This window comes from Ursus americanus, chromosome 23 (assembly GCF_024610735.1).
Source record: "Ursus americanus isolate L20-20 chromosome 23, mUrsAme1.1.p, whole genome shotgun sequence".
Classification (NCBI taxonomy): Eukaryota; Metazoa; Chordata; class Mammalia; order Carnivora; family Ursidae; genus Ursus; species Ursus americanus.
The window spans coordinates 38,150,346-38,175,336 of NC_142149.1; the positions used below are offsets into that span (position 1 = coordinate 38,150,346).

General features: G+C 43.4%; 1 protein-coding gene across 2 annotated transcripts in view; it reads left to right on the forward strand.

Moving 5' to 3' along the window:
• Positions 1–24,991, forward strand: part of MYO1D (myosin ID) — a 331,053-nt gene that overhangs the window by 229 nt on the left and 305,833 nt on the right. Inside the window, exon 1 of one of the 2 annotated variants that reach the window (XM_087854617.1) lies at positions 91–111. The exons of the other annotated variant lie outside the window; for it this stretch is intronic. The gene's annotated coding sequence lies outside the window, so the exon portion shown is untranslated. Of the gene's footprint in view, positions 1–90; positions 112–24,991 lie in introns of those variants that run through there. 2 annotated transcript variants of the gene reach the window in all.

The window sequence follows — 24,991 nt, forward strand, 5'->3', positions numbered from 1 at the left end:
GCCGAGCTCGAGGGATGGAGTGCGGCCGGATGGGGGTGTCCGGGGGCCCGCCGAGCTCGGTGGTTGCGCCTTCCCGAGGGAGGACGCTCCTGGGTGCGGCCGTCTGGGAGGGTAAGGGGCGTGCCGAGCCCCAGGGTTGCGCCCTCGGGAGACGGGTGTCCTGGATGCTGTCCGGACGCGGGGGGGGGGGGGGGTGCCAGGGGGTGTGCGGGCTACAGGCAGCGCTTGGGGCTGGGCCGGCTAGCTCGCTGCCCCAGGTAAGTGATGTGGGCGGGCCGGGTGACCTAATGGAAACAAAAGTAAAGGAAAACGCAAACTTTAGGGAGAGTTGTGGCAGCCACGAAGGCCCTGGGAAGACGGGAGGGTTGTTTTGTAGAGAGATTCAGGTCTCATCGCGGTTTCACACTTGGTTTTCTTTTTCTCCTTTTTTTTTTTTTTTCCTGGCGTGGTTCCATCATGTCATTGAGGATGCTATGGAGTAGTGATCCCTGAGCTGTCTATTCCGGGACACTGGCTATTTTTTAGTTACTCTCTAAACGTAATTAGACACGTTTCCAGACATCGAAGAGACTGCTCTGCTTGCCAGTGCCAAGATAAACTGTCTGAATTTGACAAGGCATTCATGGTTTCAGTTTTTTTCAAGGAGTTATGGATGGAGCCCTTGTGTTACTGACATCCTTGAAAATGTAGTCACAACTCAACGCCCCAAAATGGGCTTCCAAGACGATTTTATTTTAGAAACTCTACTACATGTGATTATTTCGCTCCTGATAAATATGTAAACAGAACTTTTAAGTAGTTTTGACTGTTTTTTTGTAAAACATTACAGTAAATGGAGTTTCCAAATAACTGAGTTGAGGGGGTGGGTGTTCCTGGAAGTTCTAGCCCCATTTCTTGTAAGATTTATTGCTAAATATCACTCTGTAAGCTTATAAAGTGAAAGTCATGATTTAGGTTTGAATGCTCAACTAACCCCAATCCTCAGTTATAATTACCCCTCTTCATTTTAATTTAAGAATTTAAAGAAATTTTTTAATCTTTGGAATTGCAAACCCCATCGGGTCGTCTTCTGCTCTTCTCCAGGCTTCACTATGTCCCAGAGTATGGAGCAGGGGCACAGATCTGAGTTCTACACCTGCCTACTATGAGCTGACCTTGAGCCGGGCTTCGTGTCTGAGTTTCCTAATTTGTAAAATAGTGAGGATCTTCAAGATTTTTCAGCACTACTTTCTTTTCCACTTTTACGTGCTATTGGTTCTAAAGTCTCTAAGTGTTAAGTTTGAATCTTAAGTATTATTAAAGTAAGCCCAACTTAACCTTGCAATTTAGTACATTGTGCAAGTTGCTTTAGGAGGTAAGGTGGGAGGCTCCCAAGAACTATAAGATGTATCCTTATCTCTCAAAGAGGTGACAATGCCAATAAAGACAGGGAGAGAGGTAGAAATCCCTCTTGATTTAAATAATAAATTAAGAAAACAATAGAAGACTTAAGCTTTGTAGAGCTCAGGTGATTCTTTGCCAAGAAATTGTACACACTAATTGTTCTGGAGTTCAGAAGAGGGAGAGGTGCTTTGGGCTGGTTCAAAAACACAGCATAGAGAAGGAGAGAGGTTCAGATGAGTTGTAAAACATGGGTAGGGTTTGTCTAGGTGGAGAACATTCCAAGTGGATGCAGTGGCGTGAGCAGAGGAGTGGAGGCATGAAAGCTGATTCTGTTTGGGTGGTAGTGAACATAAGTTGTCTGGAGGGGAAGGAGTTGGTGTTGGGGAGTTGTGGGAGGAATCACCAGCTCATTAGCATGACCCTTGGCTAATGCCCAGGTTTCTAAGGCTGCCTTCACACCCAATCACCAAGACAGTCAAGATCCCGGCCGTTCAGACACGTGCATATATCTCTGTACATGTCTCATCTGTGTGTATAGTTGACGACTCTGAGAATTGGCTGCAATTCTCAATGCACAAGTTCAGTGATTGGTCATGGTTTACTTTTAAGCTGGGAGTAGTAGGTTCCCAGCAGCCGTAAACAGCCTCAGCGAAGTGTAGCAGCAGTACCCTTACACACCTCTTCAGCTGTTAATCCTGATTACCCAGGTGAAAAGCAGTCCTCTCTCTGATAGTTTGCATTTCCTATCGTCCTGATAATCCCTCCAGACTGTTTAGTGTTTAGCGGTGTGAACTTCCAGGCTCATGCTGTTGCGACCCTTGAGACATTTGTTTCACTTTGCAAAAGGTGACTAGAAACACTGCAGGTCCGAGTGCTCTGACGTGATGTTGAAGTGTTTTCATCTCCCGGAACATGGGTGGTTGGGCCATACGTGGTGTGACTTATGGTTGTATATGGGCAGAATTTGCATGTTTCATCTTTCCGTGGATGTGTGTGCATGAGCCCGATCATTGGTGCCTTCCCCAGGCTGTGGCTCCTTCTCTCACTTCTGTCCTGTCCTCTGCTCTCCCCCTGGCTCTTCTGCACAGCCCTTTTCATCTGTGGTTGGTGACATAGGTACTGAAGACCACACTGGTTTCAGGGGTCTGTGTCACCCAAACCCGATTGTAATTTTCCTGATAGCAGCCCCCAGCGTAACACTGGGTACATAATACCTTCCTGTGGCAACACCTTTTGTAGAGAAAAAAAAAAGAAGAAGAAAGTTACTTCTTTAAAGCTTTTAAGACGTTCATTTAGAATTATCTTTTTACTTTGTTACCGTGCTGGCCTCCTTTTCCCCTCTTGGAGCTAAAACTTGGCTTTTAGACATCTGCAATTGATGTAACTTTCCCCATACCGTTGTTATTTTCAAAAATTAGTGTAGGTGTGTGTTTGTGCATGTGGGTCTGGACGAGGCAAGATTCAAGGTGATGGGGATTAGTGTGAGTTAGTATATCTGTGAAGGAGTTTCAACTTCCATTTTTTTACCCTTACATGAAAAACTGCTAGTATTTTGAAGGCTGCTTTCTTTCTCTCCTAGAAGTCCTTTGCTGGGGGGAGATCTGTTCTATTTCTTTCTCCTTTTTGGTAGAGGTGGAGGTGCTGGTGGTTTTGGTGATGGTGGTCAGCTCATCAGTGCATCTTTCAAGGGTCTGTGAGCAGGAGTCAGATTCCTGCATAGACACCTCCTGCCTTCATGGTCAGGCCTGGTTCGTGCCAACAGCCCTAATGACCACTTGCAGCACTGGCCACAGTATCCTCACCATATTCTGCTCTCTTTGCAGCCACTTCCTTTTGGGACCTGGAACCCTTTGCTGGGCCATTCCTGCTCTTGAGCTCTTCCGGCCTTAGCAGCAGCTTCGCACCCTCTCTCGAACTGAGAATCCCGTCAGAGCGAGCTGCATGGAACAACTGGTCCTCCCTGTGCTCCTCACTCCCCACTTAGTCCTGTGCGTAAAAGGGAGAAGGCAGGCCTCTGCTCAGGGCTGGACTGGGGCCGAGGACCGCATCCCAGACAGATGTGCTTTTCATTTCACAGGGCAATGAAATACACCGTAGGCTTCCAGGGGTCCAGTTTCCTAACTCTGTTTTGCTGATGGTTCCTGTTTTGAGAATAAGGCCTCTGCTCAGCCTGGTATCTTGGCTCTTTAGAAATTTAATTTTTCCTCCCTTCTTTTCTTACTGGTTTTTCTCTTCCATAAAAGCAGCCATTTGAAACAAAGTTACAGGCAACTTCTTACTTTTAACCGAACACAGCATGTCTGTTACACCTTTGCTTCAACCAGGTCTCCTCATCTGCAGCTCTCTTGACACTTGGGCTTGGATAGTTCCTTATGCAGGGGCTGCCCTGTGCATTGTAGGATGGTTAACAGCATCCCTGGCCTCTCCCCACCAGAGGCCACGAGCACTACTTTCCTCCCATTTCTGACAGCTGAATGTCCCCTGCGGCAGGGGCGGGGGGGCAAAATTGTCCCCAGTTGAGAACCACTGGCCTTGGTGGTTCTCGCTCCCTGGAATGTCCTCCTCCGTCCCTCCTCCCTGCTCACATGCTCTGCCTGTCACTCTTATCCTTTGAGACCAGTTCTGCAAAGCCTTTCCCAGTCCTCCAGGTCAGGGTTCATTCTACTCTTACCTGTGCTCCCAGAACACATGGACACTTGGTCCTAACTGTTAGAATGTATCAGGTTATGTTGTTGTTGCCTGCGTGCCTGCCTTCCCACCCAATAGTGAGCTCCTCAAAGACTGAGAGCATCCTCCAGAGGTGGATCGAGGTTTTGTGGCCTGAAAACTCATGACAATTGGTGGGGAGGGGACCATGTTTAAGAAAAAGAGTATATATTGTGAATGCCAAAATAGGGCTTTGGAAGGGGACAGTGCAAGTGGGTGGTGGTGAAGCAAACCCATCACTGGTCCCTTTGTGTTTCCTGTCGTGCTGGGCACCTATGTGTTCAATGCATTCTTCAGTGTGTTCACTAAGCGGTCAAATGTTGGTTGATTGTTCTTCAACCAGTGGAATTCTTAACTTAAAAACGCATGCAATTGTCTCAAAATATGGTAACTATTTTAATACAGCTTAACTGTGTCGGGGAAGGGGGGAATGAGTTGTAGAATTACGTATGCACACGCATACACACACACACACACACACACACACACACACACACACACACTCACCACACCACCTCTGTACTCTTTCTCTGTGGCTGTTCGGTCATTTGGAAAATTTGGTGAGACAAAGGGTCCCTCTTTCTTGCCCGGGGCAAAACCTTAGGTACTCTGGGTGGTCTTAAGGCAAGTGTAACGCTGTAGTTGGTTCGGAGTTCTAGTTAGAAGGAGCTGCAGTTAGGTTTATAGGAGAGGTGAATGGCACACTAAATCTTTTTGGCTTCCATGTGAAATTCTTTGGCAACCACTTTTAGAGGCCTTCGGAAAAGGACAGTTTGCTCTGTGCCTGTTTTGCACATTGGCTTCATATTGGGACAAAAATGAGAATTTGGGTTTTGGAGCTGCCATTTGGAGTGAATCACCCTGCCGTCTTGTTTCCTTTCCGACTCTGTGACAGATTTCCAAGACTATTTTTATTCAGGGTCATTTGTTGACCCTGGAGACTTCTGCTGAATTTAGCTCCCAAGTAGAGCCAGATGTGGGTGGAATCGAGCCCTCAGAAAGCTGCTGCTGGTGCGATCCATTGCAGTTTCTGAAAGGCTCTACTTCTGCACGAAAGAGATAAGCTTTGACTTTTTTGCTTAACGTGGAGACAAAAGATGGTGAATCTGGTGTAGATAGAAATGTGTTTATTTAAGGGTCTGCATGTAAGTTGTCTGCACTGGGAACTGTCCTGCTGTGGAGAGCTGTTGGTTGACGTTCCCACCTAAGTCTGACCCAGCTCAGCAGAAAGGACCCTATCTCAAGGACTGGTCCCATTTTAGGATCATTCTCTGCCATCCATTGCTGGGTGGCTGTTGAGACTGGATTGAGCCATTGCCCAGCCACTGCTGTGCCCATCTGGTGGGGAACTTGGCTGTCAACAGTGGCTCCAGCCCCATTGGGTAGATCACCTGTTGACGAGCCTCGGTGACATGGCTTGTAAGAAGGTCAGCTATGTTCATACATAGGTTCAGAGGGTCGCAGCATTTAAAAATACACATTCTAAGTCTCTCTCTTTTTGTCTATTAAATTCCTTGGTCAAGATGATAGTTTTATTTCCTGTGGGAAGCAGACTCCTTTCGGTTCAACTGCTATATAATTTCTGGTTAGATCTCTTAGTAGAACAGTATTACCCACACTTTAGTTTTTGGCGTCATGGGAAGAAGAACTGGGAGAGCATTGCTTGTTCAGGGCGTAGGGCGCAGTGGAAAGAGCACATCGGCTTCGAGACCCAACTGACCAAGTTTAAATCCCAGCTTCACTTTTACTTTTTTTAGCATTACGACTTAGGGTAAGTTAACATCCCAGAATTTCAGTTTCCTTACATGTAAAATGACTGCTTTTTAGGGTTATTAGGATGAAATCAAATGATGTGTAAAAAGTGCCTGGTCAGTGCTTGGTACACAATTCCCTCTCTACTAATATGAACTGTCTTCCTGAATTTTCCCACATGGCCTCACCTCCCTGCCCTGACCTCATAACCTATCCAGAGCTATAGCTATTTTCTCCTCTTCCTTCCTCACTAAGACAGATCCATTTGTTTGGGTTTTATTTGGGGGGCAAAGATGAAAAATATTCTAGATGGGGTTGGGGTTCCCTAGTGGAGAAGGCAAAAGCATTGGAGTTAAACAGATCTGGACCTTAATCCTGTCTCTGGCCACTTAGTACCACCCATGTGGCCTTGGACAAGTTACTTAGTCTCCCTGAGCCTCAGTTTCTTCATCTGTAAAGATGATGTTATTGTGAAGCTTGGATGATAGCACCTGTAAGGCACCCAACATGGTACCCAACTCCAGTGTTGTGACTCCAGTCTTTGGGAAGACTGAAGCAGAATGGATCCTCAGTAGGTGGTCCTCTGTCTCTCCCCTCTCAATCCCCTCTCAGTCACGGCCTGTGGACCAGGTGCTCTTGCTGCTCCCAGTTCCCTCCGTCACTGTCATTCTAGATGTACCCATCATTCTGCTCCCTCCAGGTGTACACTGTTTAGTTTCCGATTGTTTTAGACTTTTTGGAAAAGGAAATCAGTTCTAAATATTCCAAAATATTTTATTCTTCATGTCTACTGTTCTGTGCTTTCACAAAGGTGGGTGACATTGGTGCCCGAAATCCCCAGGTGCTATAGCTGGGTGATGAACTTTAAGTAGAATCCATAACTTATTTCTTTACTTAATTATAGATTCTGTGTGTATATATATATTCTAAGTTTTTATTTTAATTTCAGCTAGTTAACATACAGTGTAATATTAGTTTCAGTTGTACAGTATAGTGATTCAGCACTTCCATAGAACCCCTGGTGCTCGTCGTGACAAGTGCACCCCATCCCCATCACCTATTTCCCCCATCTCCCCACCCACCTCCCCTCTGGTAACCATCAGTTCTCTGTAATTAAGTGTCTGTTTTTTGATTTGTCTTATTTTTTCCCTTTGTTTTGTTTCTTTCTTAAATTCCACATATGAGTGTAATCATATGGTATTTGCCTTTCTCTGACAGACTTATTTCACTTAGCATTATAGACCTTTATATTTTTTGTGTAATCTCTTGGCTTTAAAGCTAGCAGCTACTTGAATTCTTGCTGTGTGCTTATCACTATAGTGGGTACTTTTGTGGGGGTTACTTTTTAAAAAGTCACTCTTCGGGGGATAGCTGAATTGGGAATAAAAGTTACCTTAATAATTGGGTCAACATAAAGTAGAATATAATTGAGCCAAAAGTGGGTAGTGCAGACAGTCCGTTGTTTTAAGGGCTTCCTAGTGAGACGGAATCAACAAACCACATTTTTTTTAAAAAGAGAAAACTGGTGACAGTCTAATTGAGAGCTCATGTGTTATGAGAGTTCTGAGGGAATTCAGAAAGCAAGAAAATGGGATTGGGAGTAGGGAGGACATGCTCCGTGGAAGGGGTAGAAAGCAAGCAGACCCTTGCTGGAAGTAGAGGAATGGCATCTTACTTGAAAACAACCCTTTGCATGGGCCTTGCTGCCTGATGGGTCCACTGTGCTGGCCTTCTTTTTTTCTCTCTCACCACCCACTCTCTGCATGAGTGGGCTGGCCCTGTTGCTAGCCAGCTTCCATCGCTCAGAATACCCGCCCCCCCCAACATCTCCTGCACTTTTTTTCATTCCTGTCTTATGCTGCCCCCAAATTCTCCCACTGGAGATTGAGTTAGGTTGATGAGAATTCTCTTACGCTGGTGTCAGTTTGCTCAGTCCTTTCTTTCTCATGCCTAGATGAGGTCAGTTAGGAGAGACTGAGAATTTCATTCCTGAGAAATAATTTTGCAGCACCTAACTGTTCAGGGCTAAGGCAGACCTGGGATGGAGCACTGAACTTGGGGGAGGGGGAGGGGAGGGATGGGCAGGATGGAGTGTGAGCTCAGTGCATTCTTGGGAGGCAGGCTCTGATGGCAGGGAGGGTGCCCGAGAAAAACTTGGCTCAATGAAAAAATTTATCTGTGGCTCATCTTTGGTTCTAGAAGAGGAAATGGAATTCTTTCCCTTTATCTTATGTCTAATGACAGAACTTCCAAGACTCAACACCCAGACTGCGTGGTGAATACTATGGTTATTCCATTGTGGGTTAAAGAGACATTCGTGAGCCAGCCTGTGAACCTAATCATGGCTATTTTGGTGAAATAGAACGGCCGGTCTCCTTTTGTGGAAAGTAGACCATTTTAAACTAAAGGGCTCTAATAAGACTTGAATTGATGGAGAAGCAATTCAAGAGCATCGCCTAGTTCCTCCTGGGTACTTTGCCCACCTTCCAGTCCCCTCATCGTCTAGCCTTATCCCTGAAAATATCCCCATTTGTATTCCAGGCACAGCCTCTCTTGTGGGACTGGCCACTGTTATATCTAAACAAGAAATCCTTCATTTCGCCTACATTTCCGCTCCTCGGTGCACAGTATAGAAGTGGATTTCACTTTAATGAGATTAACTCTAGCAAAGCTGTTTTGCTTTAATAAAATGGTTGTTTGCTGCTTACTGAACATAGCTTTTTCCAGAAAAGACACAGACCAATTCATAGTTCTAAACAAAACAAAAAACAAAAAACCAAACTTCTGGAATAGATGGAAAAATATATCAAGGAACAAACACAACGTTGCTTTCACTCCTCTCCTCCATATATCTCCCACAGTCGTATTACTAAGACCTGGTTGGGGGGGCGGGGAGAATACCACTTACATACACAAGGGTCACAGCAGCGCTAGCAGCAAATGAATTAGTCAAAAAATGGCTTCATCTAAAACAATGAAGCAAAGACCAAGAGAAACTCAAACAATTTTTTTCCGCTCTGCCCACAAAGTCTGCTTTGAGTGACTTGTACAATAGAAGATGATCCGTAGCGGGGTCAGGGTGATCACGAACGGCTCTGTCTCAGACCGCTGCTTTGTGTTCAGTATAAAGTCAAGAAAAATTTTATAGTCAATTAAAAAAAAAAGTCAAACTCTATCTTTAAAAAGCTTGCATTTAATTTTGGATAACCCTAAAATTGGTCATGTTTTAGTTTTGGCTTTTATGGACCTCTGGGTTGTTTTAAATTTATTATAAGAATAGTCCTTGATAATGAGGTTGAGTTAGCCTGAATCTGCCGTCCTTGCCTATGTTCCTTATAATTAAGAAATCCTTACCAAAAAAAAAAAAAAAAAAAAAAAAAATCCTCAAAATAACAGACCTGTAGAGTAAATGTCAGTATGTACAACTACAAGGAGTTCCTCACTGCATTTAACCTGTCCTGTCATATTTGTGCCCCACTGCTAGTCTCCAAGTCCTGAGGGCAAGGACCTTATCTTAGAGAAGATAAAGTCTTTGTCTGTGAAGGCTTATTGCCAGGCATTAAGGACAAAATGTTTTCCCCTCTAAAAATGAACGAATACGTGAAAGCATAATATTTCTGCATCTTTGATTCCTGCCTGAAGTATGTATTTATTGTATTTTTATATCATTATATAATCTGATTTTTTGTGGTTGTTGACTCTAGTCTTGGCGAAGATGGGAACATGAAACTATCATTACTCTTGGGGTGGGGAACCACTAAAATATGTATGAGTCTTTACAAAATGGTAGACATCTTCTTTTAAAAGACTTGTAGAACTCAGACATATGAAGCCTAACATCATGTAAGAGGGAAACTTAATTCATTGGTACTTCGATCTTGAGTCATCTTTTGTTGTTGCTTACCTTAGCAAATCGACTCCGTTTTTACCAGCATTGTGATGCCTTTCTATGGCTTTGTGTCTTTGTTGAATGTCGCTAAGAGACATGCTTTTATACAGCAAATCCAGTGACTAAGCCCATTTAGATAGGTGCATTTTTTTTTTAAATCTGCATTCTGTGGTGTCCCCAGCCATGGGGACATGGAATAGGACTTCAGGCCACCTGCTCGCTTCTGCTTTCAACACAGCAGCTCTACTTCTTGCATATTAGGGTTCCAAGGAGTTTTTTTTTTTGTTTGGGAGGAAATGCTATCACCTTGGAAAAAAAACAGTTTGACAACTACTGTTCTAGGTGATTGTTTTCCAGATGACTTTTATCCTTGCAAACATACCCAATTAGAAATATTTTCAATCAGGGGCGCCTGGGTGGCGCAGTCCTTAAGCGTCTGCCTTCAGCTCAGGGCGTGATCCCGACGTTCTGGAATCGAGCCCCACATCGGGCTTCTCTGCTAGGAGCCTGCTTCTTCCTCTCCCACTCCCCCTGCCTGTGTTCCCTCTCTCGCTGGCTGTCTCTCTCTCTCTGTCAAATAAATAAATAAAATCTTTTAAAAAAAGATATTTCCAACCAGGAGCGCCTAGGTGGCTCAGTCAGTTAAGTGTTCAACTCTGGATCTCAGCTCAGGTCTTTATCTCAGAGTCGTGAGTTGAAGCCCCACATTGGGCTCCATGCTGGGCATGGGGCCTACTTTAAAAAAGAAAAAAAAAAAAAGAAGAAGGAGGAGGAGGGGGAGGGGGAGGGGAAGAAGAAGAAGAAGAAGAAATATTTCCAACCAAAATGATTTAAAAAGTGGCAGTGTGTTATAAAATAATGAGCAAAGGAAATAATTCAGTTATCCAGATTTAAATGTGGCTTTATTATATACTGTATGACTTCGGCCTCAGTTTACTTCAGTTCTCTGGGCTTCTGTAGTCTTAAAATGGGACTGATCCCTACTACTAAGTCATTTCATCAAATGAGACAACAGGTGGGTTGTTGTTCTTAGCACATCAAGGGTGCTCAAATGCCAGTGCTTTCTCATTTTTGCCTCCTTGTGTGAAATATAAAGAATGCAATTTAACTTTGTTTCTCTGTGACTTAGATCATCATGATCATAGGTATGAACAATTGTTTTCACACCCTTGGGATTTATTGAGATACATGTAGTGTTTTGCTCCGCACCAAATTGATCTAAACAATTCAGCTTTTTAGTGTATAGGGGTACGTTTCTATCATTTCTTTCAGTGAATTCTCTCCTGCAAATTCTCTCTTCCCTCTTAATTGATATCTAATCTAATCTTCTCCAGGATGCACTTGTAGAATGGCCTATGAGGAAGGAGTTAATGTGTTCTGGTGAAGACTGAGGGTTTAAGTTGGCCCTGTCAATTGGAGGGCATGAGTTCCGGGACCTTTGTCTTTTTATCTGCTCTTCTCTGCTCAGAGGTGTTTTTTTCCATGGCTCTGGTGTGTCTGGCTGGAAAGGCAGATAGGCCAAGGCTGAGTTCTGGGTAGGTAAGGTGCTCCTCTGAAATTATTGCTGCCATTGGTATTTGAATTACTTATGTGGCTGGACAAACCGAAGTATGATGAGTGGATTTTTCCACCCCATGTGAATGTCATGATTGCTCGTTCATTTGTGATAGGCAGCTGCTGGTGACAGAGTTTGATACTGTGTGCATCCCTGCTTCTTAGGTTCCTGTTTTAGCTGAAGCCTTTACTGAAAAGGAACCTCTTCTTTAACTTCTTGATTTATTCTAGGCTGGTAGTTCCCAGATTCAGCTGGTCTGAGAATTACCAAGCTTTTAAAATGTACACCTCCTGGGGGTTCTGATGTATGAAGCCTCGTTAATGCCCAGGTGATTCTCCTGCCCAGCCAGCTCAGGAACCACTCTCCTAGGTTACTGGTTTTTCACTCCCCAGTTGTGTTCTAACTGGCGCTAAATGGGCCACAGCCATAATGGGAGCTGACTGGTATAGTAACACATGTTTCCAAACAGTCAGTGTTCTTATTTCGGTTATGATTATTAAATCAATTAATTATTTGCTAGTCCTCCTTTATTCTTCATCCTGACAGCACATTTTCTGTTCTTTCACCCTATGGTTATGGTTGTCCATTTTTAGCATACCATACATATATTATTTTTCTTTCTGTCACCAGATTCTCCATACGAAAAGTATAATCATGCCATCCTTGTTAATGCCTTGATGTATATATTTCTTTATAACATTTTGAACATATATAAATTTATATATTTTGAAATTTGAACTCTTCATGTTTATGCAAGATGTAACTTTGTAAACAGTTTTCTCATATAACATAGTATCTTAAGCACTTTTTCATGTTATTAGATTGTCTTTGAAAGTATGATAGAAACCATGTCTTTGTCATTCTTTTTGGGGTTTGCAGGGGCAACCCAGACAGACATGGTTTCTTCTCCCACAGAGCTGATAAACCAGCAGAGGAGACATACAAAATTGGTAAACAACAAAAGAATAATAGTAATAAGTGCTGTGAAGGGCAAGAGCAGGGTTCCCTCATCGGGAACTTATGTATGGTGTGAGTGCATGCCGCAGACAAGGCGTTTTATGAGGAAGTTGGCTTTAACTGAGATCAGAAGGATGAGGACTCCGGGGGGGGGGGGCAGGTGTGGAGCGGGGGAATGAGATAGGGCTGTACAAGCCAGGCAGAATGAATCACGAGAGAAGGAGGGAGATGTTGACAGACAGACGGACGCTTGATATGTTTCAAAAACTGAAGGGCACCTGTAGTGGCTGGAGTCTCCAGGCAAAGGGGGGACAGGCGATGATGGAACGCTGTCAGGAAACACACTTTGCAAAGGGCCTTGGGAAATGAAGGATTCAGACTTGGGGTGCCTGGGTGGCTCAGCCGATTAAGTGTCTCCCTTTGGCTCAGGTCATGATCCCAGGGTCCTGCTTTTCCTTCTGCCTGCTGTTCCCCATAATTGTGCCTGCTTGCGTTCCCTCCGCCCTTGTCAAATAAGTAAAAAAAAAATTTTTTTTTTTAAGGATTCAGACTTTGGGTACACTTGGAAACTACTGAAGGGCTTTGCACAAAGTTTTGCAAACACTTCAGGGTGATAGTGTACTTTGAAGTATCTGGGCTGTTTCGGTTTAGCAGCCAGAATTCCCTGGGTCTAGTGGCTGGCTGTCCTGAGTGTTTGTTTTTGTCAAGTCGGGGAATAGAGTGCAGAGTTGGCAATTGCTTTCTATACTCTTCCTTAAGAGAGAGTAAACACAAATATAGTATTTTGATCTGTAGTCTGACAAAGCTGTTTCTTATTCCTTGGAGTAGGCAGCCCAAGAGCAGAGGTTTTTTGTTTTAGATTTTATTTATTTGAGAGATAGAGATCTAGGGGAGCGGCAGAGGAAGAGGGAGAAGCAGACTCCCTGCCGAGTGGGGAGCCCAACACGGGGCTTGATCGTAAGACCCTGGGATCATTACCTGAGCCGAAGGCAGACACTTAACTGACTGAGCCACCCAGGCGTCCCAAGAACAAAGCTTTTGAAATAATCTTGATAATGACTAATAGGCTACAACTGGTTTTCAGGGACTTTTTTTTTTTTTTCTGATTCTATGCTTCAAGCAGGAGAAGAATTCTGAGCCATGAAGTCTCTGAGTCATAGAATTTTAATGCCAGAGGGGAAACCTTGAGGTTATCTCACTGATGATGATGGTACATGGAGTTAGGAACAAAGAAAGTATGTGATTTGTCCATGGTTCTTCCCGAGTCGAGTGGCAGGCACAGTTACTGCTGGAGCAGAAATCTGTATCCCAGATCTGTGTTTATTCTACTTTCCCTCTCTTCTTAGCTCCATTGCTTTGGAATCAAGTAGCAGTTCTTTAACGTCCTTTGTGATTAGTCATATAAAACATACTTGCTTGAAATCATCTGAACAGGTTGAAACAATGGAAAAGCTAACAATGTAAGTAATAAGTAAATCTCTAGTTCCACTGAAGGGCAACACCATAAATACAAAATAACATTGAAGGAGTGCCAAAGATGAGGGCTTTATAGTCTTTGCTGTGCATCAGCATTGACCGAGACATGTAGACTTGGGGGTTCTCTGGCTCAGCCCCGCCTCTCCAGGAGGGGTGAGGAGCTCCCACACCACCTTGTATCAGTTAGAATGCTGTTGGCTGCAACTAAAAGAAAAACCTGAGCAAACCTGCTTAAACAAAAAGGAAACGTACTATCTCACACAAGCAGAAGTGGTAAGAGTGGCTCTGGCCAGTCCTTAAGGGCTCTGGCCCTGCTGGTCTGAGGATCTCAGCCCTGCCTTTCTTTTTGTGGTGGTTTTGTCCTCAGGCTGGTGGGAGATAGTTGCAGCAGTTTCATGCATCCTGCTAGGACGCGGTAACTTCTGGAGGAAGGAGAGGGAACCATCGGCTTGCCTTGTGCTTCTCTCTAAGGAAGCCTCTCGAAGACTTCCTCACATTGCCTTGGTCAGCATTTGCTCACATGCACATTATGAAGCCCATCACCGCTTCGAAGGAATGTGGTCTAAATCATGATCGATTTAGAATAGTCAAGAACTGAGGATAGAGTTCATTTTTCCTAAGGCCCATGACTATGTGGAAGGGTGCAGATACTGGCGCACAATTGGATTCTTTGTTCTTTCAGGGAGGAATGAATTTTAGGAACAAAATAAGATAATTGGATAGGTGACCAAGAGTGTCTCCTATATGTTCTTTTACAAGCTGTGTGGACAGATTGGTGTTCATTCAGAAAAGAATGCTCACTATAATGCGGACACCTGAGGCTCTGTTACCGGGGAGTGACTGAGGGAACCACACATAAGACAGGATAACTTCTGTTTTCCAGTACCACCAAGCAGTTCTCCAGTTCTCAGTGGACACCAACAGCGTGTCTTACAAATTTAACGTGCACAAGTCTGGTATTATCTACATGGAGATAGTGTCAGAGCCCGCAGGCTAAGGGCTCAGTCCCACAAGACTGCCCCCACTTCAGACACCAGTCCCAACTCCAGGCTGTCACCTGTGCTGCTGACCCTTCAGCTGTAAATAAGAGGTTCCCATGACCCCTTCCTCAGGGTTTGATTGATTTGCTAGAGCGGCTCATACAACTCAAAGAAACATTTGCTTACGTTTGCCAGTTCAGAATGATAAGGGACACAGATGACCAGCTAGATGAAGAGGTGCATAGGCCAGAGTCCAGAAGCATCCCAGGCATAGAAGCTTCTGTCCCTGCACACTATGGAATATCATAGATCACACTGAACGAAAATGGCCCTGTATGTATTGGCCGGAAAGTATGCCATCATATATGATATATTTAATGAAATAAGTTGTATAATCCTCCTCCTCTTTTTTTAAATAAAGAGGTGACTGGCATTCCTTCTTGTATTAAAACAAAAAGAAGCAAGATGAGCACGGGGCATCTCTCTCTGCCAGAAAGCAAGGAAATCCTCCAAGCTTGATGGAAAATGTAAAAAAGATATAAAAACCAGTTTGAAGGAGCACTCCTTGTCTAAATCTGGGTCAGTTTGAGCATCAGACTGAAATAGGAAACCATGAGTTCGTGCTTATATAACCTACTAAATTAATAACTTGAACTTCGATGAGGGATAAGATATTTACAGAATATCTCCCTACAAAATGCTCATTAATTAACATCAAAGAAAAAAAAAAAGAATGCTGTCACAGCGAAGCCTGTCAGACACTGCCTTAATCCCGGGAGCAAAAGGAACAGCATCGGTAGTGGGACAAGTCAGATCACATACCACGTGAACAGATGCAGTAAGAACACGGCATCATTTCTGTGACATTCCTGCGGAGGATGCATGACCTGAATCCAAGCAGGGCAAACGTCTGGCAAGTTCAGACTGAAGGGCAGTCTACAAAGAAACTAATCTCCCGAAACGTCAAGTTAATGAAAATCAAGGGAAGACTGAGGAAGTGTTCTAGAAAGAAGGAGAGTGAAGAGACATAACTGAGTGTGAAGTGGGTTCTTCTGTATAATAGACATTATTGAGACGTTTGGGGGAATTTGGGGTTTGAGAATTCGTTGTTAATAAATGTATCACACTGTTTCGTACGTGAATTTCCTGATGTTGATGATCGTGTTGTGGTTGTGTCGGAGAATGTCATTGTTTGCAGGAAATACATATGAGTGTGTGGTGGGGCAGCAGGTCAGCAAATCACTGTCAAGTAGTTCAGGAAGAAAGAAGGTACTTGAAAAAAAAAATTTTTGTAAGTTTGAGATTTGTTTTTGGGGAAAAAAAAGTAACTTCTGCCTAGACATCAGATGGGTTCCCAAAGGATGTAATGAGTCTCTGGTTATGGGGATTTATTGAAACAGAAGTTGGAAGTTCACTCACCAAGGTTGTTGTCAAGGGGTTTCATGCACCTGGAAGATTGGTTTACATGCCCTCTGAAGCCCTAAATGCTAAGATTCTGGGTGTTTCTGTACATATTTTAAAGTAATAGTTGAATTTATTAAATATCTTTATGGCTTCAGTTACTACAGATCCAAGGCGATTGACCTCTCGTACCAATCAGCCGATATTATTTAAAACTGTTCGCTAGAGACTATACACTAAGGACCCTATATAACTCCCTACAAGAAGTTCATGATGTGATTGGGTAAAGGGGACATTGGCATAAAAAAGTGTATGACCCCCATAGCGTAGTATAGAATAGATGCCAGGTTGTGGGTACCAATATGGTGCAGTTCAGACCAGGAGGATGTTTCTGTGAGCTTTGGGGATTAAGGAAGGCCTCTCTGAAGGTGTGTGATGGGGTTGAGTGTTGGAGGCTTGAGTAAGACTGAGGTATGCATGACATAAGAACAGCAGGGAAGAGCATTGCTTGCAGAGGTCCTCTGTGAACAGGCATGATGTGTTCAGGGACAAGGAGAAGACGAGTCTGACAGGTTTGGAGGGTTCATATAAGAGAGCACTGCTTTCAGTTCATTATAGTTAGGGAGACAGGACTAGCTTCCATAAAAGGGAAAATGGGGAGGAAACTGATGATTGGGACAGCTCTGAGACATAAGGCACTGTGTGTTAGATGGTTTCTTATTAATTAAATTCATTCATCTCTTTTAATCTATTCAGTTTTACAAGGTGGGTATTATACTCATTATATGCATGTGAAACATCTATTCAGAGAAAGAAAGTGATTTTCTCAAAGTCACATTGCTAATAAGAGGCACTTTGCATTTGAATGTTGGGTATGGGCTTGACAGCAAAGCCCATAAGCTTTCTCTTAGTCCTGCTGCTGCTTGCATATGGGAAGGAGTAGGGGCAAAATGATAGAGACTGAGGGCACTGGCTACATGTGTCGATATTGAAAACAGTATTGGGAAAGGAGAATGCCTCTCACATTGAGATCGAGGTGCCCATAGGACCCGTGCATGAGGTGTAAATAATCAAAGAGAGCATGAAGAGTGAGTAAAGGGCCATGGACTGAACCCCGAGGAAATCTATGTCCAAGGGACAGTGAGAAGAAGCACCCTAACAGGAACTTGAGACGGAGCCTCCAGGGCGGTGGGAAGAAGACAGCAGAGTGTGATGTCACAGAAGTCAAGAGAAGAGGAGTGTGGGCAGTGGAGGTGAGCGCTCCAGAGGTCAAGGAAGAGGAGTGCAGTAGATACTGCACCGTGGAGTGCTTCAGAGACCTTAATGAGCATGGTGTCAGTGGAGGGGTAAAGGTGGAAAGCAGTTGTAGTGGGTTGAACAGTGAATGGCGAGGGGGCGAAGAAAGAGTTGGTGAGCGGTGGTAGAGCTTTCAAGAAGTTCGCCGTGAGGGGAGGGAGGCCACAGCTACCCGAGGTTGTAGATGAGTTTTTGCTCTTTTCTTTTCTTTTCTTTTCTTTTCTTTTCTTTTCTTTTCTTTTCTTTTCTTTTCTTTTCTTTCTTTCTTTCTTTCTTTCTTTCTTTCTTTCTTTCTTTCTTTCTTGATTTGAGAGAGGGAGGGGGGAGAGGAAGAGAGAATCCCAAGCAGACCCCCCCACTAAGTGTGGAGCCCAGCACAGGGCTTGATCTCATGATCTTGAGAGCATGACCTGAGCTGTCGAAATCAAGAGTCACATGCTCCAAGGACTAAGCCAGCCCTCGACGCTGCTTTTCTATTTTTAAGCCTGGAGAGTTGAATATGAGTAAATGCTGGTAGGAAGGAGGAGGAGAGAGAGAGGTGTGAGGGAAGAGAGAGTCCAATGCAAAGACCCCTGAGGGGATGTGAAGCAAAGCACTGGAATTGGGAGAAACAGTGGTGGGCAGGATGGGGAGAGGAAGGAGGCACCCGGGCTTGTTGGTTAAATTGCCTCTCACTCTTTCCCTCCATACATCAGAAACCTTTGTGTGCCCGTGCACGGTGGCCTCCCAGACCAAAGCAGAGCTGCGTGGTCCATGCCATTTCCCAAAAACACTGTCCGCGAATAGCGTCCACGTGCACATTTGGAATGATGGCAACTCATACTCTGTTTAAAGCTGCTCAATGCAGTGATGTCTGTATAATGCTTTTGCTCTGAGATGTCTCCCATAAAAATGGGTGTGAAAGGAGAATGAGCGCGGGAGAATGAATATGCCCCGCTCTGAGATGTCTCCCATAAAAATGGGTGTGAAAGGAGAATGAGCGCGGGAGAATGAATATGCCCCGAAGCAGTGAAAGCTAGGCCCGCAGCCTGCCGAGGGAGGGGCTGCAGCGCGGGCAGCGAGTGTGAGCCACGCGTCTCAGAGCTGAGTGCATTTGCCACATGCATTGTTTACTCTGACGTGGCCTCCTTGTCCGCTGTTCAGTTTGGTTCTGAAGAATTGTTTTGATCTGTAATAGTTGACCAAAAAAATTTTTTTTTGAATGGCATAAAGCAGGCAGAAAAAAAAATAGTTCTAGACCTGCGGTGTAGAAATAAGAGGAAGGTGTGATGTTCGATGCTAAAATGCGGAAAGGAGTAAGAGCCCAGCCTGGGGAAGAATACACAGTTTCCTCAGTGGGGAATAGAGAAATAAATTGTGGTATTCATATGATAGAATAACGGGACAACCACAAAAGTGAATGAACTACGGCTACGTGCATCGGTGTGAATTAACTCACAATCGTAGAACCGAGTGAAAGAAGCCAGCCACGAAACAAAACCTACTCTGTGCTCCGTCTGTATACAAGTCAAGAACAAGCAACACGAATCTGCAGTGTTAGAAGTCAGGGTCGTGGTTATTTTGGGAGAGGAGAGGAAGAAGTGGTTAGGAGGAGGCGACAGGAGGGCTTCTGGGGCTGCCGGTAATAGTCTTGACACAGGAGTGTCACACAGGTATGTTCACCTTGGTAATTCGTCAAGTCGTGCATTTACAATTTGTGCACTTTTATGTTCATATTATAGTTCAATGAAGTAGGTTTAAAAAATGAGGAAACAGTATAAGAATCAGCAAGCAATTAGAGTTGGTGCAAGTCCTTTGACCTTGTGACTGGCATCATAAAACTCCTTTTAGCCAATGAGGGTTCACCAACAACTCTGTTAATGTCAGCTGAAGGTATGGATGGGTTTGCAGAGGCCGGAGCAGCGACTGCTAATGTGGAGTGAGTGTGTGTGTGTGTGTGTGTGTGCGTGTGTGTGGACATTCACGTGTGTCTATTACACGTTGGCGTCCCATACGGACCATAGGATCGCTACTCAGTAGAGCCTGTGGGTTCAGCCAGTGCACTCCCCAGCAAAGTAGTCCACTCCCTACTTCCCGTTCCTGTGTTCTGTGGCTGTAGTTACAGCCTTTATCGGCCTATTCAGCCTTTACCCCATGTTTATAACTCCTGTTCAGCTTACTTTCTCATTTTGCTTGGAGTCTCAGATGCCTTGAAAAACATGGGGTGTTTTTAATCCCAGGTTCTGTTTCATTGGCTTAGTTGGTTTGTGCACAGGAAGTGCAAACTAATTCTAACATTAGTTTGTCAAATAAAATGAAATCTCTCACTGCTAAATACACTACATATAGTGTGTATCTTGAAGCGAGAATTATTTTTTATTATTTGTAGTTTGCAGTTGGCTTCATCCATGATTCCCTGCTTTAAGCCAGGAAAAAAAACAAAAAAACTGCAGTTGATTTGCTCGGATGTGCAGGCTTCTTCACATTCAGGTTTATTTCAGGTGGAATTTTGTTTTTTAGAAGAGGGTGACTCACTTATGAGGAATTTTGAATAGTTAAGCGAGGGAGAGATCTGTTTTTCAGAGTTTCATAAATTTTCAATTGTCTCCATTCTGCCAGGATCCACTTTCATTTCTTTGTAACCCCTTATGAGTTAGATCCTCAGGAAAGTTCTGATTAATAAAGTTCCCAGCAGTTACCTAGTGCATGTGTTTGGAAGGAACAGAAAAGAAAATCTCCATGAAGTGAAAGGGAGCTACTATTTTTCTTTAGTTTGGCTGGATTCCAGTATAATTCCAGTTGTTGACATTGCTAGTAAAAAGAGTATTTGACTTTTTTCTATTTTTAGGCAATTAAGCTAATTTGTGTGTATATTTGAAAGCAGTATTTGTATTAAAGGTGACTTTCAAACATGGGCCTCAGAATGAGGAAAAAAGTTGGAGAAAAATTCTTATGGATTGAGTTAAAGACTTGCATACTTTAAAAATACCCGCAAGATAGCTATGTAAACTTAAGGCAGATACCACAACTTCATAATGTCGAACTTATTAATTGTTTCAATAACTTACTGGTTAAATTTACTATCTTGCATATATTGATTCTTAGAGCATTGGTTTGCTGTATAGGAAAAAAATCCTTTTTTTTTTTGTTTGTTTTTTGATTTTTGTTTTGTTTTGTTTTGTTTTGTTTTTAAGTAGGCTCCATGCTAAGTGGGGCGTGAACTCATGACCCTGAGATCAAGACCTGGGCTGAGATCAAGATTTGGACGCTTAACCAACTGAGCGAGCCTCCCAGTCACCCCCCCACCAAATTCTTCATTTGTTAATCCACCTTGTATTTTTTTTGTTTGTGATCCAAATCATTTGTTCAGCTAAGCATTTAGCACATTTAATTATTTGCCAGCTATTTGCTGTGTTTGAGAGATACGAAGATTAATAGCATCCCATCCATGCCCACGTTTAACCCAGACGTCGAGGGAAAGGCAGACACAAGTAATCACAGCAGTGTGATCCACGCTGTGGTAGAGATAAGGACGGCGTGCTCCAGGAACTCTGAAGGAGACCCATCGAACTATTTTAGAGAAAGCTTTCTAGAGGAGGCATTTGCCCTAGAGGACGAGTAGGAAGTTGACAAGTGAACATGGAGAGAATAAGTTCAGGGAGTCCCATGCTTGCAGGATTTTTAAATTTTATTATGTGGTGATAGGGAACCCTTGAAGGATTTTAAGTGGGGAAATGATTTGATCAGATTTACATTTTAGAAAAATGACTGTTGGTATATGAAGAGGGTATATGATCGCTTGACCAAAGCTGGAGGTAGGAAGACTAGTCAGGAAATTATTGAAAGGTGAGACTAATGAGGAAGAAGGAAGAGAGAAGGAGCCATGGTTTCCAGATGTCCTGAGGACGTGCACGTGAGCAGCCTTGGTATTCGGTTGGGTATCAGTGGAGCAGGAGTATAGTCTGACTCACCAAGGTAGGAATTTGGGAATCGTGGTGATAAGAGATTTGGATAGTGGGGCAGAGGGTAAGACGGCAGGTTAAGGCTGTGGTTCCTGTGAGTCATCGTGCTGGATTGTCTAGAAGCCACATCAAAGTGCGGTTCTGAAGCTTAGAAGAGTGACAGGTACTAGGAACATAGGTGTCAGCGTCTTCTGAATATGATGGCATTTGATGTTTCTGGAGTACGTGAGATTACCCATTGGAGAATGTGTGGAGTGAGAAGCCAAACACCACCTTTCAGAAAAAAGAGTTTGGGCCCTCTCGATGATGTTTCTCATGCGTGGGTTTTGTTTGGTTTTGTTTTGTTTTCTTCTCAATATATAAATGATCTCTATGGAAAACTTGGAAAGTATAAAAGTATATAAAGACAGTGAGATTCACCAATAATTCAGTTTTTGTTTCCCAAGAAAATCACTGTTAACATTTGGATTATTTCCTTCTAAACTTTTTCCTATGCATATATTTACCACACAATTTAGATACCACTGTATAGACAATTTTGCATCATATTTTTTCCATTTAACAGTTTAAGCACAGTATTATCTTATTAAAATTATAAACAACATTACATATAATGTTTCTGTGCAAGAATTATTCCTCCTCGCATTATTTGTGGTTACAGTGTTTTCTTAGCATGGGTTCCTAGAGGTAGAATAGCTTGATTGAAAAGTATGACAAAGGTAAACTTTATATTTTATTAAGTGTTTTTCAAGGTAGTTGTATTAATATATACTCCCACTGGGAGCTTTCACATTTAAGGGTTTTATTGGAGGAAGAGTCTGTAAAAGAAGTACATGGACCAGAAAAGTAACGGTAGGAGAGAGACCTGCAAAGGAGAGGATTTCTAGAAGGAAGCATTGGCAGTAGTAAATGTGGTAACAAGGTCAAATAAGCAAAGGACGGACAGATCCATCAGGTTTAGTGCCTGGAGGTGGTGGCGTAATGGTGGGGGGTGAGCCAGCTTACAGTGAGCCGACAAATGGACAAAGACGTCAGAAACTAATGATGTATTATTATATGTTGGCTAATTGAACGTAATAAAAAAAATTTTTAAAAAGAAATGGACAAAGAGCAGAAAGGAGAGGGTTGTTAGAGGGGCTGCAGGACTGATGGGAAGGATGTTGTTTGTTTTAAAACATGAATGAGACGTCGGCATATTTGTGGGGAATTGGAGATGCTCAAGGAAGTGGGCGAAGATGGGGTCCCGAGCTCCAGGGCCACCCCTTTTCCAGGGACAGGAGGAGGGATCATCAGGATGTGCGTAGGCCGCTAGGCTGCAGTTCAAGGAGCTTCTGGCTAATTGATTCATTTTTCTGTGGAGCAGAAGGGAGGATGCTGGCTGAGAGTAAAGGGAATGGAGAAGCTTTAAGCTTGAGGTGAGGGTGAGCGGGTCTACCTTCTGAGGCGGGTGCCGGTGGGGAGAGCTGTTGACGGACCCCCACGAGGATCCCCAGTAGTGGCAGAGGTTCTCCTGAAGTTGAAAACCACACATCTGCAGCTCCTCCCGCCCCCCCTCCAAGCTCTGGGCGGTTTCCCTGGCAGGTGCTCAGCAGCCCAGGTGCCGCGGAGAAGCAGAGCCATCGTTGGCCATCTGAAAACATTTTCCTTACAAGTCTATTTAAATAACTTTAAAGTAAGTACAAGGAGGTTTATTCTCTCATAAATGAGAAAAAAGAAACAGATTGATTCCCATGGCAACCTCATGACCAAGCTCTGTCCAGGCCTTGATGTCACTTCTGTTCCCTTCACATTCATTGCTGCTTGTCATTAAGTTTTACAGAAGTTGGTTAAAAAAAAAAAAAAAGCCGGTAGAAGAAAAGTTGGTATATTCTTGTATGATACGTCATAAACAAATAAAAACCGGGCACGTAAGGCTGAGTTAGGGGAAAGCAAAAAATAATAATTGAAAACGGCAGCATTACTGTGTTTTTCTTGTATAAACCACTGCATGTTCTTGGAGGTGCAATAATTATTTCATCTGTGGAAGTTTTAGAGAAACAATGAGAGAGAAGGCCACAGAGCACTTAAAAAAGCCACTTCGTTTTCATGCTGCCCAGGCACTGGACGTCAAGAACACTCTTTACAAAATTAACATCCAGTACGATTTTGTTTCAAAGTCAGATGGCTGTGCTGTATCTATAGTCTTGCTGTAAATATGGGGAAAGGACAAGGTGAGAGTTCAGGGCTAATCATGTGATATGGGAGAGGTTGGACAGTGGTCTGTTTAAACATCAATGGATAATTTTTTTTGGATCATCTTTATTTTTATGAGAAAAGTTCACATAGTTCCATTCTCTCTTAAAATATTATAAAGAAATAATTTCTTTATCCAACTTACTATTATTTTTTCTTTTACATGGTTTTGAGTGACATCAGTTTTCGGTGGATGTAAACAACCATTCTTGGGAACAGTAGCCATTAAATTGGTCTGAAAGCCGCTTGACAATGATGAAAAAAATGTTATTTCCCAAAGGACTGCAGTAAGGCTGATGATTTTTATGCCAATGGAAGGCCAGTTTTTAACCACAAAAATTTCCCTGTAACCTTTCCTTATTGAAAACATATTACTTGCTATTCAAAAACACAGGCAAATTAGTGAGGAGAGTTTCTAAAATAAGCTCAAGGGTTAGACATATAATTTGCGGATGACATGTCACGATGGTGGAGTGTATTTCCTTCGCTGTTTTGTTTTAAACTGTAGGGAGTACATGAAACTGCACAGTTGGGACTTCAGACATGTTTTTACAACTGTAAGACGAGCACACTTGGTTTTTAAAGGACCGTTTCTTCCAAGTATATATGTTTTACTGCCTAATGCTTTATTTCTAACAGTGGATTTCTTCTTGTATTTTATGATATGTGGTTTATCTAACTTTGCATTGGTACATAGGAATTTAGGGAGCTTGGCATTGTCTTTGAAATGGTCATGTAGGAGCCTCTGCATTATAGGGCTGTGCTCTAGGGCCATATTATAGGGCTGTGCTCTAGGGCCATATTATAGGGCTGTGCTCTAGGGCCATATTATAGGGCTGTGCTCTTAAAGCATATATGGTAAGGAACAAATACAAGATTTGGGGCTGCCCAGCTTCATATCACGACCATAAAGGTGCAGGAGGCCGGGTTACATCATCCCTGCTCCCAGAGTTCGAGCTGAAAGCAGTCTCTGGTCGACGCCACACTGAACATGAGCTTGTTCAACTGTAAGGAGGGAATCGGTTCTAGATGCAGCCTGACCATCAGAGAGCTGATGGCAGAATACCCTGACTCTTCAAACTAACGGCCTCTGCAACATCCAGAACATTCTGTTACCTTGATCACTGTGAGACTCAGCTACCACGGAACGACTTGTTTTCTTAAGGAAACGGAACGAGAGAGATGAATTAACTTTTTGGGCGACTTTTTACTTTGACATAATTTAACATTTCTGAAAAGTTAGAATTGCCCGTATACTTTTCACCCACATTCACCGATTGTTTGGCGTCCACCAGTATCTGAGAGTGAATTGCAGACACCATGCCCCCTTACCACTAACACTTCAGTGTGTCCTTCCTAAGGAGGAGGAAATTTTCCTATGTAACCACAGTGCAGCTCTCAGAAGCAGGAAGTCTTACGTTGG